This window comes from Pezoporus occidentalis, unplaced genomic scaffold (genome assembly GCF_034315485.1).
Source record: "Pezoporus occidentalis ecotype Australia unplaced genomic scaffold, CSIRO_AGI_Poc_V1 ctg14, whole genome shotgun sequence".
Classification (NCBI taxonomy): Eukaryota; Metazoa; Chordata; class Aves; order Psittaciformes; family Psittacidae; genus Pezoporus; species Pezoporus occidentalis.
The window spans coordinates 97,324-112,200 of record NW_026913209.1 but is presented as its reverse complement, the minus strand read 5'-3'; the positions used below and the strand labels follow the sequence as shown (position 1 = coordinate 112,200).

Here is a 14,877-nt window from a genome sequence, read left to right as displayed (position 1 = left end):
CCTGAATATCAATATTTCAGTCATGTGAGCTATCCCCTAAAGCCTCTGCTATGCCAATTAGATAATAATTTTAATTATGTGTCTGCTCTTTCTAGAGACACCTTATTGAGCATGTGCACCAATAAAGCCTTCTATTCAGTTTTCCCATATTTTAGCTTCTCTATTTTTATTCAATGTTTGCATTACCCTTGCCTGGATACCAAATTGTACACCATGCACTCATTGGTCTGTTCTAGCCTATTAAATGTCCCTGAATGAGAAAACTACACTGTAAATTAATAAAAAATACATTTTAAATTGCAGGTAGCAGTTATGATACATTGTTAAGATACGTCAGCCCAATAGGCTTTTTGTTATTTGCTATAAACAGAGCATAGGCTCACATAGGAAAAACAGAATTTTGCTTATGCAAAATGAGCAGCTGAAGGTCTGCTTTAATACAGCAGTACTCAAAGTGTTAAATTCAGTTTCCTGAACAGAAAGACGCGCTGTTGAGAGTGTGGGGGAAAGCTGATGCTCAGTTTGTTATATTTCCTACTGGCTCCCACAGTGCTAAATCAATTTACACCAGTTCATGTTCTCTTCCTAGGTCATGACTGCCTTCTTTGTATCTCATTCGCAGGCAGTCAGAAATAATAATTTTAAGATATAATGTGTTCTTTAGCCAGAAATCTCTTCTGTGTCCACTAGTGCCTGAAGAAAAGATTATGTTGCAGGACATGACACAGTTGTAATTCCATTTCACTTCTTTTTGTTTAATTTTTGACAAGCAGTGGTTCCTGATAAAGGAATCCTCTGTGCACATTTTCCCTTTAGATTTTAGCTGTAAGATTTTCACTTGAAATAAACCAACATTATACCGAGGAAAATCTGTAAGTGGTAGCTACAAATGAAACACAGAAAATGAGACTAAGTGTACAAAATACCTAGAGGCAAACTCTGCTTTCAGTTCTGCTCAGTGAGGTTGGACTAGTACACTAAAAAAAAGAAAAGACTTACAACCTCAGGACATGGAACAAAAGAAGGGTTATGTTAAATTGAAAAAGCTAAACAAAAAGATGAAGGGTTTGATGTTTTCGAAATAGTATCTGCAGTGTTACTGAAGCCATTGGGGTTGTAGGGGTGTTACTAAGAACAGTGCAAATCAACAGTAATGTGTTACATAGGCTGCACTGCCAATATTTGTTACATGAAAATACACATTCAAGATACTTTTAGTTGTGTGTCCTGTTCACTAATTCCAACCACATCATATTAGAGGTCTCCTGTGATTCAGCCTAACAACTTTATCTTGCTCTTCTAATTCTTTGTCTTAAGACATTGTGCAAATTATAATTACCCAGATTTTCATACAGCAGCATAATCTTCTTAGTTGATTCTCCACAGGGATGATTTATTCAGCCTGCTTTCCCAGCTCTTGATATAATGTAGGCAGTAACCTTTTTCCACTTCTCTTCCACTGAAAGAAAAAATGTTTTTGTTAACAAGAGGCACCAAGGTTGACGCTGATCATTGAAAAATCCTTCTAAAGAATGCTTATGATTTATTCAATTTTAAGATTCAGCATACAGGTAAGGTATACAAATTGTGCTATTTAATACTGAGCAGTACTTTTTAGAAGGCTCTCTAATCTGTACAGTTATTAAGTGTAATGGGATTTACTCCAACAGAGTCTAACACTAGGAAGGAAATTACATGTGGTAAATCCTATTGTAACTAAAGAGATGGGTTGAATTTCCTTGTTTATTTTTAAATCTGCCTTTGGCAGGACACAAATTTTCAGGTGTTTGGAGTTTTTTCCCTTGACTGTCAATTTGATCACTTGAAAGGAGGGTGAAGGTTGAACACTTCCCTTTGAATTGGGCAAACAAGACTCTCATGAAGTTTAACAAAGAGAAACGCAAAGTCCTGCGCTTGGGCAGGCACAACCCCAGGAACCAGTACATGCTCGGGCCAACCAGCTAGGAAGGGTTTTGCAGAAAAGGATCTGGAGCCCCAGCAGACACAAAGGTGAACATCAAGCAGCACTGTACCTTTGTGGCAAAGGAGGCCAACAGCATCTGGGACTTCATTAGGAGAAGCACTGCCAGCAGACCAAGGGAAGTGATCCTTCCCCTCTGCTCAGCACTGATGAAACACATCTAGAGCACTGGGTACAACTCTGAGCTCCCCAGTGCTAAAAAGACATAGACATACTGGAATGAGTCCATCCAGGGCTTAGAGCACCTGAAAAACATGAGAAGCTGACAGAACTGGGACTGTTCAGCCTTGAGAAGGCTCAGGAAGATCCTGTCCATGTGTATAAATTCCTGATTGGGGCAGCAAACAACATGGAGCCCAGATCCTCCACAGAGGTGCCAAGGACAAGAGACAATGGACACAAACAGAAATAGAGGAAATTCCATTTAAGCATAGAAAAACTTTTACTGTGAGAGTGGTCAAACACTGGAAAAGGTTGTGCACACTCCATAGTCAGATCTACTCAAAACCAAACTGAAACATGTTCCTGAGAAACCTGCTGTAGATGACCCTGCGATAAGCAGGGTGTTGGACTAGGCCATCTCCAGAAGCGTCTTCCAGCCTCAGTGATTCTGTAACCCTGTGAAGTCATCCATTAATTGACTGCAAACCTAATATGCATTAACCTAATAGAATCTCACTCCATACCACTAGTTTTAAGCACAGGAAGGAAATCAGATTCTGTCTTTCCTACCCCTTTCCTGGATGGGTAGGAAAATGGTTTCTTCTTGGTGTCCATCCAAAGACAGGAAACACAAAACCTTACATCAATAGAAAGTGACACCTACTTAGGCAGCTTGTGGTCCTAGGCACCAAAGAAAATAAAATGTAACATGAGACATACAGGTGGAAGAGAACTGGGAAGGAATTCGGGGGGTAGGGGATTTACACACTAGAAAGGGTGCAGGTTTTCGATAGTGAATGCAGTTCACATTTTCCAATTTGACAGTCTTCTGTCAGTCTTTTGTCTTACAAGGTAATTCTTAGTTTCAGGTAAATGTACCTATATTTTAGGTATACGTACAAAATACATTGAAATGTACAGACATGCAACCACATCCTCTGCAGTTTAGTTTTGGAAAAATAGAGATGGCACCAGCTGTGTTACTGCAGACAAGGCTTAGTGCAATGTATACAACTTGTGTTTTAGTTCATATTGCACAGACTGAAATTCTAAGGCATTATACTTAAAAATAAAATTCTCCATGACTTCAAAGTGAGGGCAATTGCGTGTTTCCTACATTGTGTGCATGCCTACAACACCAATCCATTCTAATTACAGACTATCTTTTGTAGATATAATGATACCAGTAAGGCTATGTCCTCCTATTCATCAGATTTTGATCTGTGTACTTATTGTTTCAGTATTTGGCCAGGATGGGTTGGCTGATGCAAGATTAAATCTGTATGATTTCAAATGTTGTTTCTAATAGGGGTTTTTAGACAATTGTCACAAGTAACTTTTATTTATCCTTTGCACACTATTACATACAATAGCATGCCTGTAGCTTAATTTATAATACAACATAAAATATAGCCTTTATATGGAAATCTTGAAACTTCAAAAAATTTCATATGTAAATATTAAATCAAATAAAACATTGTTCATAGATTATACTTGATATCTGGTATGGCTTCCTCAAACAATTTTTGGAGAATAAATAAATGGAAAATGCAACATATACATGAATAATGGATATAAACAACTTTAGAATAAACTGATTTTGCAAAGAAACCACAAGACAGTTGGAGTAGAAATTGTTATTTGTAACAGTAACAGAGTATCAAGAGGAAAAAAATGGGTTTTGGTTCCACTAACAATACAACTAGAGACAAAATACCACATATTCACCTCTTCAGGACATTTGCTTCTGTGTTTCTGACAGCTTCTCTCGAGTCCCTGCAAGTTGAGAGGACTCAGACAAGTTGGGCTCTTTCTTCTTCTTTTAGCGGAGGCTCTTGTTGAGTTGAGCACCTGGCAACTTGCTCCCCAGGAGGCATGGGGCACAGTCTCTGCCTCATAGCACAGCTCACTGTGGACCTCCACTGGGAGTAGGAGTGCCCACCCTTCTTGACACCAGGCCGTTTCAGCAGACCAGAATTTATGTTTGGTAAATATCAATACATCCTGGTGAGCTGTGATGAGAGAAACTCCATGTGTGGCTTTCAGGGGTAGCAATTACTCCCCTGAGGTTTCACTTGTCCGTTTCAGGACAAGGTATCCAACTGAGTGACCTCTGCTGACCCTTGAGTCAGGATTACTTTAAAGCTTTATTCTGCTGCTGATCATGTCACTTTGCCCCACTCTTAAATTATTGAAAACACATAGGTCAACCTTAACATAAAGCTCTAATGTCAGTTTCACAGCAGTAGGCCTTCTATAGAGGTTTAAAAAGGGAGATCTTGCTCTATTCTTAGTATGTAGTAGAAAGAAGAAAGAATAAATAGAGAAAAAAATACGGTAAAGGAGGCAAGACAAGCCAAAATCAAATAGACATAATTAGTATAAAGAAAAGAAAAAAACTGTGCTGAACTATGACTTCCTCTCCAGACAGCTGTTCCACCCTGCATTACTAGATCCTGCACAGGAATGATAAAACCAAATAAGCCTGTCAGCATCTTCACACTCTGGTATGTTTTAAGGTACCTACTTAATAGCAAAGGCATTCTGCACCAAGCATTATAACCTCCTGTTGCAAAGGGAATGAATTCTCTCTAATTGTTTTTTCCATGCCTAATTATCACATTCTGTGTGTCTGTGACCCATTAAAGAATAATAACCCTGGAGAGGAAACTGCTATAAATGCACGACAGAATGTGTATATACATATATACAGTTCAAACACCCACATGTATAAAGATGCATTATTTTTTTACAGTATATATTATGCAACAGGATGCCAATACTGCCAATAAGAACACTAGTGTTTTGCAAATGCTATTTATTTGCCTTTTAAATTGGAAACAGAGCGACAATGGAATTTATTGGTACCACTTAAACGTCAATCCTCAATGAGGTACTTATATTTTCCAAAATTAGAGCTAACACCTGCAGTTTGGAATATTAATTCCTGCTCTGTAAAGAAAAATCACTGAATTAAAGATTGTGTTGCTGCTATTTAGAAATTCATTTCAAAAGATAATGTATGGAAAGCACAATGTAAAGAGAGCAGGGTGAAGCAAGAAGCAGCATTCCCTATGGCACTACTCTGTTCTAATTCTGTTGTCAGTATGGCACATCAAGTTTTCCCTGCATTTTCTGTATGCAGCTCCCCAGTGATTATCTACCTGGCTTTGGCTAATTGTAACGTTAGTGGAATGGAGTTCTTTAATTTGTGTATGGAAGTTGAAGATTAATTAAAAATAGTTTTTAAGCAATGACTCATTTCTGAGTGGGCCTTGTGGTGAGTGGGCTCTGTGAAAGGAGAGGGTGTCATTATCTCTGAAACAATCATCTTATCATCCTGAGACTCTGAATACCAACATGCCTGGGCAGAGCCAGAATGGCTGGTGAGCCCAGTGGTTTAATTCCTCTTCCTGCACCAGAAATATGACTCGTGAGTACAGCAGGAACTTTTCCTCTTTTGCAATAATACCACCATAATTTTGAGTGACAAGTGGAAACAATAATACTGCTACAAATCTCTCTGGGTTATTTAATGGCACTAATCAGAAAATAGCATTCGATGGCTGTTGCATTCCTAAAGTGGTTTTTGCCATTTATCCCGGGAGCAGCTGTCATTACCTCTTGTTAGCAGAAAGCCTACACAAATTGGGTCTTTAGGGAAGCCAAGGTCATGCTCAGTCTGATCTCTCTTCTGGCAGTGCCAGTGTTGTGCTTACGTGTGCTGAGCACACCCTACTCTTACCTCTTCCCTTAAGTATACCACTAAACACCCAGCTTCACTGTACAGAAAAGCTTTTTAGTAGGTAAGTATTATCAAAGGGCCAGATGCTTTGCACCTACTTTCTGCATGGGTCTGTTCCCATGCATTGGACCTGCGCACAGGCTGCTTGCAAGTTTTCCTTGCATTGCTCACACAACAGCAGGAGGCAACGACAACTGGTGAAATGTAACAACTTCAAGCAAGCAAACAAGGCATCAGTAGAAATCTTACACTGCACAAGACAATGTGCCTACATTTGTATTTTGCATAGTTTTAGCAAAGTAGAGGACCCCCTTATGTGATCTTAGCATTTTAAATACGAGTAGGGGCATATTTAACAAATGAAACATTTAATAGGTTCATGAAAAAACATGGGAATTTGCTGTGAGCCAGACCGAAACACTTTACAATAATCTTTATGGATCTTTTTATATATGCTGTTCTTTAGGTACAGTTCAAGATTTATCTCCAGTTTACTTTTAAATCCTTTATTTTAAGGGAGGCAAGTGACCTCCCTAGGGTAAAAAGAAGAAAATCCCATCTGCTCTTTGGGTCATATACCTTCAACACTGCCACTCACTTCCTCACAAAAACATATCCAGAATGTAGCTGCGTTTGGAATTTGATATCAGCTTTTTTTAAGATGAACTTTTCATATAAAATTCCAGTAAAACTGAATGATGTTTTCCTGCAAAGCTTCCAAGTCAGAGAAGAAGTAGGCTTAGGAAATATACTTCCGTAGATAATTTAGGGACAATTCAAGGGACAATGACTCACTTTGAAGGTTCATGATCGACCCAAAATTTGTCATTTTAGGTGTGGGATGACTCTAAAACCCAGTCAGGAGAGCAAGTTTGACAAGTGCATCAGATCTATATTTCTGATTCAAACTGAAACAGAACATATATTACCCCCTTGTGTAGTAAAACTGGATTCTCAGTACCTTATTCTTTGGGCATCTGGATTCACTATTGCTGTGTCATGAAGGTTCTGAAGAACCTTATCCTGCTGTTACCATGTTACACAGGCCACTAAGCACAGCAAGACCTATGTTTTCATCATTCATCATGCAGAAAACTGTTAAAGTGATAACATTGCTTAATAAATTACCTGAAGATTCAGTGCAAGGCAAAGCAGGAGGGCCTTTAAGTAAGAGCAAATCCCTGGATGTCAACAGTAGGACCTATCCTACTGTTTGGGAATGCTTCAAACAGTAAATTCAAATATGACTGGTTTCCCTGTCTTCCTTTCCACTACAGAGATGAAAAATGGGCTTAAGTAGCTAGGTCCAAGAGAGGACATGAACAGAAATGGTAATTGGCACAATTTGTCTGGCTGATGTCCATATGCTACAGTATTGCCTGCAAACTCATGATATTCTATCTGTTCATACATGTGAATGCATCTTAGACTCTAAGAAAGCCTGTGATTAGCTCTGTGTGAAAATTTATTGTTTTTTTTTTTTTCCCCTAGCACTAAAATTAGAGATTTTCCTGTTTGCCACAGCAAGCAAGCCTTTTAATCAGTCTGGCATGCTGCCTGGCTGAAACTGTTTGGAAGGTATGGGACAACCATGGATCTGGCAGACCTCTTTATGGCTGTGGCCTGAGTGATTAATCATGTGGAGTAGTGGTGAGACTGGGAAGCTTTTCACAACCAATGGATCTGGGCCAGGCCGGAGGAAACTAAGGAGGGATCAGATATGATTGATTTGAAATACCACATTATGAGTTAGGAGATTATAATGCTAGTGACAAATTCCTCCTCATCAAGCTAGCATTTCTACATCAGGAGAAAGCAACGAATGGCAAGTTTTATAGACATGGCCTCTGATCTTCCTTATGAGGAGGGAAACTTTCATAAGGCTATCTATCTGTGGCATTTGTATCAGTGCTACAGCACAGGGATAGATCAGCAAAGAAACCATACCTCTATATAAGTACATGCTCTCCTGTACATGGCGTGGTTAGCCCAGAGTATAACTTGCCCCTGACTAAGCAGTTTCAAAGCCAGTTGTCAGAGTGAAGGTTTGTGATGCTTGCCTGGCATGAGGGAACATCCAGCAGCAGAGAACTGAGGGAACATTCAGCTCTGCCTTGGCACTTTTGAGCTGATGGTGGAGCACACACCCAGAGAGATGCCAGGATTTTGTCACCTGGAAGCCAGCATAGCAAACCCAGCATGTTTGGCCACTCTGTGGCACCCTATATAGAGCCTGTGGAGCTGAAAGTTGCTGCAGGAACCAGTGCAAAAGAACACTGATAGACTGGTCAAGTAACACACACCCATAGAACAATCACAGAGGTAAATGAGAGTGGTAAAGAGGGATTAGGGAAATTAGACATGTTGAACATTCAAATCCATGTTAATTGGCATGGATAATGCACAAGCTCCTACGCTATTTTGCAGGTCATATCTTGCCATCACCAAGGGCTGAGCCTGTGCTGTTTTGGTATTACCTCTACCAGTCATGCACATAATTTTTCTAGTGTATCTGCAGCACACATATGCTCATCACCACTATAAGCAGATACTCCTGATGTTCCTGGCCTGCCTCTCCTTCTGTTTCCCATGTTTAAATCTAGCCTCTCAATTTCATCCAGTAAATCTTCTTGTTCCAATATCAAGCACCTAAAACAGAGTTTGGCTTTTGACATATTTCTTTCCTCAGAGGGCTTCTTCTCAGAAGCAAAGTTTATTACCCCTGACTAAAGCCACAGTGCATCATTCCACACTGATCGGCCATGTAATAGCATATCCCCTCCCAGACCAGCTCCTACATCAGGGCTTTCCCCAGGACTATCAAAAAGGATGGTGGGCAGGAAAACTGAGTCTGGTTCCCTTTAATCTAAGCAAGTCAGAGTGCTGCCACAACGTAGTGAGAGAAAGCTAGTTTTTGAGACTTTCTGTATTCACCTTTTTCTGCAAACAGCAGAATGCCAGATGAATAACAGATGAAATAGGTACGCATCCAGTAGCTGAGCAGTCAAATAAGTAAATAACAAGGCACACTCTTGCAAACATCTGTCTACCACTACAAACAAATCCTTCCTACAGAAGATCAGCACCCCCTCGTGCCTAAACACTGTGCCTTTCTCTGTAATAGTTTAGGACTCTGCTCATCAAAATGGCCAGCTTTCTTACCTCAGTACCAGATGTCTCCCTGGAGATCCTGTATGGTGAAGTTAGGCAGAGTATTTCACCCAGGCATAAAACACTTAAATACCCTTAAGGAACTATTCCTAAAGATCAACATCAAACATGGCTGTAAGCAAAGGAATTGCATTTGAAACCTTGGTTTGGGAAAAAAAAATAAGAAATTTTCAAGTAAATCAGCATATAATTAATCCAACTGATAATGTATTTTGGGGACACAAGTAACAGGCACACATCAGCAGCTGTCACACAGTCATGTTCAGCCTCCTTTCCCCATGCCCTTTCCCCAAAGAGCTTCACTCTGCTAACCACTATGCAATGACAGAGCTGTCTGAAAATACATCTCCTGAATATAACAAGCAGATACATGAAAAAAACAGCCTCGGTGGATGCTGTTTTCTTTGTCACTGCTTTTATTTGTGAAAAATCTTAGCTTTTAAACTCTGTACAGACTCTGTGACCTGGAGGCAAAGGAAAGACAATAATGGAGTAGGTCAACTTCTCCTTTAACTGCTTTCAAGAAAAAGTTCTAGTGCTTGTTGAACTGATGAAGTCCAGTTTTTCTTAGCTTGTGGTTGGCTGCAAACCCTGATTAAAGCCTCTCCCAGGGAAAGGGTACTTATAAGAGCTCTCTCCAGAGTGGGTTCTTTAATGTATTGAGCTCATGCTTCAATCTCCCTTTTAGTCAGGACACTTTAGGAATCACCAACCTACCTGGCTGGCTATTTCCACAGAATTTATAAGGATATAAGTATCTTTGAATTCGTTTAATTTGTCTTTAAGTCATCCAACAAAATCAAAAGTTATTGCTGGCAAGAGAGAAGCACAGTGGCTGGGCTAAAAACCACTGCAGGCCTCCCCTCCTTCCCTCTCTCATGCATGCACACAGACACACACATACAAAGAGGGAAGAAAATGTGTAAAAATGCCTTAACTTATGTGAGGAGGGAAATGAACCCTGGTAGGGCAGGCTTCCCCCCATCTGTACTTTCACCCCTGAATTGCAGTGATTTCTGAAGAACTTCCCACTAACATACAGACTGGGGGGAATTGCTTCTGCTGCTGCTTCCCACCCTGTGACTCCCTCCCTGCTGTCCTTGAGTGGTGGAAGCATCTCCACTGCAAACAAGACATCCACTGGTACCATTGCTGGAGCAACCTCAGCTATTACCAGCAGCATCAAACCCTCAAGGCCAGACCCACAAAGCTGAAGGATCCTTCTGTCAGGAAAAATACACTGTGACCTGGGGGAACACAAAGAGAACCATAGAAAGCTTCACTGTGTCTTCCCTTGTTTCTTGCTGGTCTGTGTCACCTCAGCTTTGTGTGGAGAGAGAAGTGGAATTAATTTTTTTAAATTATGTTTCTTCTTTTCTCACCATAAAAATAGCTCAAGAAAAATTCTAAAGGATGTTCCTTCCGTGCATTTTCTGCCATAAATCTAGCTGCTGTTCCACTGTTTGTTGCTGCAGTGGCTACTAATCTATTCAATCTCTTTATAGCAAGGGATTTCATTACAGTCCCTTTAGGAATTATTCGCAAGTTTTAGAGTGCTGTCTCCATCCAGTGGTAAAACATTAAAAATGCTGCTTTCCTGGAATTTCAGTCTTTCAGACTTTCTGCAAAGCATGAAATACATTATCTCCAGATTTTAAATTGCACAGTTAGTAACTGGATAATTACATTAAAAGAATGCACATGAGACCTAAAAATGCCCATTCAATCTGCAACAAAATGCGACATTTTTGAACATAAAAGTTTCACCAGCAAATGGTGTGCGTTTTAATTCTTATCTTCCTTCAATTTTCAACTTCGCCTTGAAAGCTGATATTCTTTTGCCAATATAAATGTGTCTGGACACAAGAAAGCAGCATGCCACCCACCCTCCTCTCCTGTTTCTCCTCCAGTTTCATACAACTACATCAATAACCTTTTTGCTAACATAAGACATGACCATTTCTGGCAGTTCACATTTTTCAGACATGGCAGCAGCTGAGCACCACAATGGAGAAAGTGGGGGTTTGCCAGCAGAAACTCAGTAATTAGTTAAGCTCCTGCTTCATTGCCCTTCTTATGCCATATTGATTTTAGCTGCCACAGACAGAAAAGACCACAATGCAGGCAGAGTCAGTTGTCTGTACCTAAAGACATGCCAGGTTTATTCCTCACCGTAGCAGCTTGTGCTTTAAGTGTTTCAGAGACAGGATGCCCTAGCTTGACTCTTACCTCACCCTCCAGGAATACATTCTTGTTTTCCCTTCTCTTTGCTTTTGGCCTGGCCTCAGCAAACATTTGGTTGTAGATTCTCATCACAGAGATTAAAAATCACGCTGTCTCAGTAGGGCAACAGCAACTTTACCAAAAAATCTTGTCAAAGGTTAATTCAGACAATAAATGGCCTATGCCAGGCTCTCAGCAATGTTACATTGACCTGCTTTTTGTTTTGTTTTGTTTTCCCTAATTGCTTTCAAGTGTGCCAAGGTCTGGCTGATCTCCAGGAGCAGCAAAAGAGTGCAACTCCATTTCTAACCCATCTCCTTGGAGTACGCTCAAGGCAGTGCTGGCACAGTTCAGACTGAGGGTCTTTATAGTCTGAGGACGCTGCTGAAGCCTGGGCAGATGCATTGTGTGTTCTGCATGTGCGTGAATGTGAATCTTGAAGTGTGCATCTGCATCATGGGATTGGGAAGAAATCCATTTTTTCAGTGTTACGTTTCAGCATTCTAAATCCATGTGTGGTCCATTGTCTTTCAAAGGTATGATAGCTCTGAAGTTGATAAACAGAGTTGGCAGTAAAGCTGTGCCTGAGATGTTTGAAGAGTGTGATGCTGAACTCTCAGTTGCCATTCCCACCAGCTGCCAGGTCATACCCTTGATTCCACAGAGTTTTGAAATTGGTCTTGCTAGAATGTTCAAGAGTGTTTGAACCACTTCCTTGTTTTGGATCAGCTCCTAGGTTACAGCCTTAGCAAACAACTCAATTCGTTCAAATGGTCTTCCTAAACAGAACAGGATTGGCAAGATACTAGGAGCATATGGAGTTATGTATACAAATATGCTGAGAATCTAGTTTTAATCTCTCATTGGACTAGGGTGCAAATCTGGAAGTACTAAGGATAATTCTCTTTTCATTGTTGAAGTGCTAAGGAAAGCTATTAATTCTTATAGAATGAAATCTATTTCCCTCAGGAAAAGCATCAGTTTATAATAAAACTAAGGATTAAACAATCTTCCTTTTTATTTCACACAGATTTCTTTAAAATAGAAAATCCGGTTTTTCAGAGACATGACCTTTTGAAAAAAACCCTCCAAATCTCTGTGACTTCTCTATATCTATTCCCAGCCAGCTGTACAGCCACATACAACACCTTCCACCCTCAGGCTCTACTGCCAAGGAAAGCATTCAAGCTGAAGTTGGCTGGTTTTGCTGGCTGTTTGCAGAAGACAGAAGATGCTGAAGGGTATCTGCATACTTCTAAGAAGCCAGATGAGGGCACCTCAGAGCAGTCCCCTCTGCTCAGGGTAAGTTCTGAAAGCCCAACAACAATGCTACTGGAACAAACCTGCCCCTAGACAGGGGCTCCTGCCCCTGCTGCTATTTAGATGGACCCCACATGAACTGTAGTGACTGAAAAGTATGCGTATTTTCTACTGAGACAATCAGAAAGGAGACAAGATTATTACCTTTGCCATTCAAGGACAAAAGTACAGTGCCAAAGAGGTGATTTAACCATTAATTAATCTGAGAGCTACCGGCAAGTGCAGGTAGAAGGCAGACTCCTTCCTGAACAGTTTGTATTTGGTGGGCACTTGATGTCAGGTTCTCACTCATTACATTTACTGCCACCCTCACCTCCATTTTTCGTCTTTAACAGATGCATTCTCCTAAAACCTTGCTGTAAGAGACACTTGTAATCACCTACCTGCGTTTCCAGACAATTACAGGGTTCATAAAGGTATACACTCCTGTTGATGAGACAGAGACTGACTATGATATTCAGCTGATTTATCAGTTCCCAGCCTTGCTCCCCTGACTCACAAATCTTCTGGCCCCATCAACCTGCAATGACCTGAAAGCTCTCCACCATACTTTACACAGAAGTAACTCAGGCCAATTTACAGTACCCTTGAGATAAGGCTCTGAACTGCCCAAGCTCCCACATAAGTCATTCATTGCATTTAAATCCTCCACTACATGGAATATTTCATGTAACCTTTGTCCAAGGAAAGAAAAATTAGATCATAGAAATCTTTTGATGGAAAGCTTCTTCTGTCTGTTAAACTAAAAAATGTCAAGGCAGCTATCACCCATTTCTTCGCTCTTATTGAAGAGTTTCAAGACACCCACAGTTACTTATAGTGCTATCACCAACCTTGCAAGGCTTTTTTTAAATCATACCAGTCTTGTTCTGAGCAACCAGAAAAGCTGTCAGTGACCAGAAATCACTGGATCCTTGCCTAGTTTTGTTTCTCAGTCGTCTTTCTTGCTCATGCCTGCAAATAGTTCCACGCTCAAGGATAAGAAGAGTCAAAGATTTTACATACCTACCTCCAGCATGCAGACACTCTTGGCTGTCACTCTTTCCAGCCAGCCTCCTAATCCCTGCTAGGGAACCCCTCTAGAAGCCATTGTTGACTTTTTTCTTCCTCTAGTCCAGATGATGACTTTGTGGTTGAGTCTTTTAAAAGGGTAGTGAAGAGCAAGCAGTAGCACCCTGAATGAACATCCAAAGAATCTCTCCCTTGGAGCTGGCTGCATATCTAAAGCAAAGTTTGCTGTCTGACTTCTAGGTCTCTACTGCGCCACTGTGCTCTTCTGTGCTGAGTAAAAACATTCTGAGCCCTTCCAGCATATCATTAGCTACAGGGCTGGTAAACATTGACTTCCCTCCTATGAGTAGAGGATTAACTTCTTGCAAGTGTAGCTTGTGGTAAGTAACTGAAACTTGCTGGGAAAAAAAATCTGTTGTTAGAAACCCTCCCTGACACAGCATTATCACACTGTGAGCTGGGATTTCTCCAGCCCTGTCTCAGCATTCCCAGGTTAGGACATATTTGTGTCTCTGGGAACTCTTTTCACTGTTGCTCTGCTGTTTTCTCAAAACAAACACCAATTCTGGACAGTACGGAGGACAGGACACCCTTTAATCTGTCTGCACTCCTCACATCTCACAGCTATGCGTGGCTGTATCTGTGCTTACAGCTCATCAGAGGTTTAGACACAGTGTTGCACAATAACTAGAAGACCTGACAGCAACCACAAGGCACTCTTGTGCTTGTATTCTTACGGATGTATGAGTTTGTATAAGAGTAAATAAAAAAGAGGGCACAACCCCAGATGTCCCTGAACAATCCCCAGGCTTCATAAAAATAACCAAGTAGAAGCGAAGATCGATTACAAAAGGGGATCTGAATTTCAGGTACCTTCCCTGAGAAGATTTTTTTTTTTTTATCCATCTATTTGGGTTTTTTTCTCTTGCATGGAGAACTGCTTATTTTTTTTACTTTCCTGGAACTGACTGGTCCTTGTAGTCCAAAAGACAGGGAACAGCCAATCCCTATTCATTATCTCATTACCACTGATGATTCTGTAGGCCTCTATATGTCTAGCTCATAGCCACTTCTCCCAAGGGTGAAGAGTGCTAATCTGCTCAGTCAGTCCTCGTACACAGACCTTTCCTAATCTAATTAACCTTGCTGCCATTTTCCAAATCCTTTCCAGTTCTAACAGTGTCTATAAGCAGCTCAGAACTGACCACAGTAGTCAAGAGATAGGTAAACCATGTATCTATATGGTGACATATAAATTGGGTTC

General features: G+C 40.6%; 1 long non-coding RNA gene across 1 annotated transcript; it reads right to left on the bottom strand.

Annotated features, from left to right (window-relative positions):
- Positions 1–734: 734 nt before the first annotated feature.
- LOC134159052 (uncharacterized) lies at positions 735–14,266 on the bottom strand. Its single transcript, XR_009963014.1, has 2 exons — positions 13,608–14,266; positions 735–1,451 (listed from the first exon to the last, which is right to left on the bottom strand). It is a non-coding gene; the product is annotated as an uncharacterized LOC134159052 (long non-coding RNA).
- Between the last annotated feature and the right edge of the window lie 611 nt (positions 14,267–14,877).